The sequence below is a fragment of the Haemaphysalis longicornis genome, unplaced genomic scaffold (genome assembly GCF_048455015.1).
Source record: "Haemaphysalis longicornis isolate Haplotype H1 unplaced genomic scaffold, Haemaphysalis longicornis Haplotype H1 scaffold_93, whole genome shotgun sequence".
NCBI lineage: Eukaryota > Metazoa > Arthropoda > Arachnida > Ixodida > Ixodidae > Haemaphysalis > Haemaphysalis longicornis.
This window is the reverse complement of record NW_027526466.1, coordinates 308,199-313,588: the sequence shown is the minus strand read 5'-3', so window position 1 is coordinate 313,588 and position 5,390 is coordinate 308,199.

Here is a 5,390-nt window from a genome sequence, read left to right as displayed (position 1 = left end):
AGGCTTACGTGAACATATATATCCTTATGCGGACACGTGTGTATACGGCGATTTATTTTCAGCAACCAGTAAGCTTTGAAATAATACGATAGCTGTACAAAACTTCATTTTTGAAAGTAGGCACAGGCCTGCCAGGCAGACATTATGTTTCTCAATAAAATGAAAGCTAGCGATAACCTAACGTGTCACTAAAAAAACTCGCAACTCTGGTGGGGGATACCATACCCCAAATTAACAGAAAGGTAGAGTTAGGCTGGGCATATAATGCAACGCTGCAACCAGTTATCTACCATTTTAGTTGACATGTACACAGGGCTGAAAGTAATCCGGCCGTTAAGGTGGTTCAGTGTCCAGGGCGTTTTGCTGCTGATCTCAAGGATGTGAGTTTGCTCCCAGCCACAAAGGTTTTTTTTTTGTTATTGAGGTGAGAAATGAAAATTCCTGTGTATAAAGGTTTGGCGCCAGGCTAGTTGGTACATCTTTGAACTTGAATGAAAACAGCGCTTAAGACTGGGCGAGTGCAGAGGAATACGTTGGACAGCGTTTGTTAAGTATTTGCCTTCACTCTTGTCCTATCTTAAAGGGGCGCTGACACAAAATTTTGAAGGCGAGATAACTTCGGAGATAGATTGGTGGGAACACATATACATCATCTGCAAAATATCAGCGGCGAATACAGCCTAGAACATATTTAAAATCAATTTTAAAGTGTGCGAAACGCAACCAAGCTGCCAGCAGAGGACCACGCGCAATCGACATACCCAGGATATTGTGTAAATAAACAACGTCACGAGTTTGTGTTTGCCGCTTCCGCCCTGCCGGCGTTTTTCGCCGGCTCGCCCGGCTCGCCGCTCCAATCGGAGGGCCGGAGGGCGGAGCTTCTGCTCTCGAGAACGAACGACCCGATCGTTGGCGTCGGAGGCGCCGTGATTTCGTCAGCTAATCGGGCAGCTGGCCGCGACCAAAGTTCTACAGCGTTTCCAGGCACTCTGTTTCTATTACTGTTTATTACCATCGGATGCGAAAACGCGCCGCAGGCACGAAAAGCCCACTGAGCTAGCCGCACGGTCGCTGTGCAGGCGGCGGCCACGGCCGCGATGTGGCCCAGGCCGGCGCAGGTAGCCGCTGCACGAAAGTGTCCCCAGGTCCCGACCATGGTGGCTTACATGAGAAGGGAGTTAATGATGCGATGGCGGGTTGCAATAAAAATTGTCATCTGCACCGCTTACGAGAGCGGCACTCGAATATCCGCCGCAGTGCTAAGCCGAACACATATGTAGGCGGACCTGTAGGCAGACCAGCCGGCTGCTCCCAGCGCGCGTCTTGCCACCCACCGTCTCGATCGTCACGCGTCGTTCTTTAGCCGCGGTAGCATTTGCACTCGCAGCGCCTGCGTCACATCCACGGTCGCTTTTTAATTAAGCGCCTCACGAGCTCAGTATGTGGGGGCATTCGCAGAAACTGCCGTCGATGCGGATTCGACAGTGCTACGGCGGCTCTGCTCTGTGATATCCCTCCGACGGTCACGTGGTCAGCTTTGTTCATACAAAATCCACAAAATCCATCGTTTCGCGGCACTCGCTGAAACCGAAACTGCGACTGGCCGCATTGAAAATGCCTCTAATTAAACAACCGTCGCACGCTGAAGCAAATGAGGTTTCTACAGGGTTTAAGTAGGTCACTAGCTACTTATCGCAACAAAAAAAAACAAGATGCAAAATTTTTGTGTCAGTGCCCCTTTAAGCACTGTCATCCTTCAACTTCAAAACTGCCAATGTATCCAGACATAGTATTATTCCAAAGGCATCCCCTTACAGTATGGCAAGCCTCTTTGAGCTTTTCAATGGGACTAGAAACTGGAGCAGATAACTTGACGACAGGAAGAAATTAGAAAATGCGGAGAAAAAAATAGATTCTGATTGCACAGGTTAGCAACTGTTGGAAGTGTATAAAAAAGGCTTTTTTACTGTAATGGGCACAATAGGCTGGCAATGATGTACACTTACCAATAGAGAAACACAGTTTATAAATGCAATGCACCCCGATAAGAAGTGCCTGCAATATTTATTAACGCTACTGTCATTGAAAAACTAACACATATACAAGCATACAGGCAATAATAAAACAGAAAGAAAAGTACCACTCATTGTGAAAAAAATGGTTACAGTGCAAAGAAAACCACAAATGTGTTGAAGTTTTCTCACAATCCAGTCAGAACATGATTCATCTTTCAAAAGGTAGCAAATATGGAAAGAATATGCAAAGCAGAAGAGATACTAATGATTGCACTAGGTCAGCAACATAACAGAAATAGCAGCACACATGTACTCGAGCAAAAAAACTAACACCACTGCGGGTTGCACAAAAACGGTTGCAGTGCACTGATGTTCCGTACTGGTGCAAAAAATTCCAATTTCTCGGTTCAGAAATTCCCTATTTCTAGCATATTCTGCACACAGGTTTCTCAAGAATTCCGTGCGAAATTCCCTGTGTTCTCTTTCTTCAGCTGATGGATCTTCATGTGGATTTCTGTTCGGTTTTTGGCGTTAGGCACCGCCACTGATGTCTACTTTACGTAGCCTTCCGGATGAAGACGTTCCGAGAATGTGTTTCAGTGCGAACTAAATTCCACTACACCTGCCACTCACCAGCCTTTGACTACGCATTTCACGGTTTTTACCAAACAGCATGCTTCCTTTTCATGCTCAAGATCTAAGTAAAAACTGCCCATATGAAAAAAAAACAAGACGTTGGGTAATCAAGGTAACTTTAGCTCAGCGCTGGTACTCTGGCGCAATCTCTTGTGGACTACGAGCACGGGAACTAAGGCGCACCCAAGTCGTATACTACACGCGAACAGGCTTTAGCCCTTCAGCCGCCGCAGCTTCACGTTTTAATAGCTCTTCCTCATTCTTCCCTCTATGCTCATTCCTGTTTTATGAACTGTATTGGAAGTGGTCTCGGGTGTTTGTGGCTTGCAGGAACACGACTATGGATATTTGAACGTAAATCCGACGAAATACCTGCCGTGGTGGCTCAGTGGCTAAGGCATTGCGCTGCTAAGCACGAGGACGCGGGTTTGATTCCCGGCCGTGGCGGCGACTTTGCTGATGGATGCAAAAAGCAAAAACGCCTGTGTGTACAAGATTTCGGCGCACATTAAAGATCCCCAGGTGGTCAAAATAATCCGGAGCCATCCACTATAGCGCGCCTCATCTGCGTTGCGTTTGCGCGTTAAACCCTAGAATCGATCGAAATCCGACAAAATGTTAAGGAAAGTTTTTAAAGGGACCCTGCAACACTCTTTGAGCAGTGCAAGTAAACCTGCGCGACGTTTAGATTACACTGCCAGGAATACCTGAGCCAAATATTACACGTGCACGTGAAGTGGTGAGCGCGCAAATTGCTGTGAAAGACGCGGAAAAACCAACCGCGCACTCTTCAATTCTCATTATGCACCCCTGGCACGGCCTAAGCGACATCATTGAGGCCGTGGCTGCCCGGTCGGCTGTCACTGGTCAACTTCGCGGCTAATTTCTCCCCTTTCCGCCGTCGTCATCGCTGTGTCACGCTGTCCGCTGTCGAGTTGAAAGGGAACGATTATGCGTGATTTCACATAGCGTGTAGTTTCGGTGATAGTGAATGGATTTTCATAATTCTTGCGGGAGGAGATTGCTGGGACAATAGACTTTACCCCAAAGCAATTCCAAGCAGTCGATGGTAACTGTTGCAGGGTCCCTTTAAAAGAAAACAAAGTAATAAATGATGCGAAATCCGGTTACTGGCATTATTTTCTTTTTTACTTCACGACTCCTAAAATTTTCTGCATCTATTATTGATTCCCTTTTGGGCAAAATTGCAGCCGCAAATTCCCCGAAAAGGGGAAAATTCCTTGCACAGAACATCTATTTTGCAGCAGGAAAATCATTAGAGCTGTAGATTCTCAGAATCCAGTAGAAATTTATGGTTTGAATGCACACAATTGCTAGAGTTCAAATTTACGCTCACTCAAAGATTGAAAGGATTCTGCAAAACGGAAACGAAGGAACGGTCCAGCTTGACAAATACACACACGTGTTTGAGTTCGGACAGTTGCAGAAGCATTATTTCTTTTCTTTGCCCTGTTACCCTAACCGTGTGCCTCAAAACCAATGAAACTTGAACGGTGTGCATTTCAGTTTTTGCACAACTAGAAATGCGCAGTTGTTGTTAACACAAAGGATGTTCCTGAGCAAGGCATATCACCCATCTGCAAGCAAAACTACAGAGTTGTTTGTACGCTTTCCTGATGCATACTTGGAGCTTGTAAAAATGCATCCATTAATCCATTCCTCAACATCCGGGAATTTCAACATCCGGGAAATCCGGAAATTCCTGCACTCTTAGGCAGGAAAGCTGAAGTTTGCACCACGTTACCTGGTATCGAAAATGGAGTGCCTCTGCCAAAGAACCGAGCCTCTCCACGGATTGAAAGGCTTTTCTGAGTGCTAACAACGGGATCCAGGGCGGCGACGTAACGTACAGTGCGGGTACCGGTCACTACCTCTGACAGCTTGCTTACTACCTCATCTATTTGCAGCATCCGGCATATTTGGTGTGGGATGCCCTTGGCTGCTTTTACTGCATCTTTTAAAGCGCCGTTGCCAGCCTCAAAAGGGAAAGCGTTATGAGCCCATATGGACCCACTGGCGCACACTTTTCGTATGTGGAGGAGTTGGTGCCCGTTGAATGTCATACATTCTGCGCCGTACAGAATTTCCGCATGACCGTGGAAATAGACAAGGTGCTCTTCTACAACATCAAGATCTGGCAGCGACACTTTTTCTTGTAGCAGTACGCTTACGGCTTCAACAAAATACGCCCAGTTCTGCAAGTACTTCTGTTCAAGAAGTCCTTCGAGCACTGGAAGGCTGAAAAACAGAATCCAATTTTCCCATTCTTTCGCCTTCCAGAACAACTTTTGGCTTGCGGGCCTCGGCATCCTTCTCACTTCTTTAGCAGGTGTAAGCATTTTTATCCTCCTGTTCACCTCTTTGCGTTCGTCAGGAGTAAGGTGGAACTTTAGCCACATGTCTAAAAACTGCCTCGCCACACCCAATAACATGCAATGCATATAGTCAGGGACAAAGCCCCAGACTATATGGAACTGTGGCATTGTGATGAGGGGAGAGACAGTAGTCACACCATTCGGCCGACCTCCATGTCTTACTGCAGCCTCCATATCTGCAATCATCTGCTCCTCCGACATTTCTGGGCAATGGAGGACCACGGGGTATTTGTGAGTTCTTCCCACCCTTTTACCCTCCTGGAGGCACCAGTTGCAGCCATTAAATTCATTGAATTGTGCCACTCCCTGTATCGGTGCCCTTGCAACAGAATCGACTGCACAA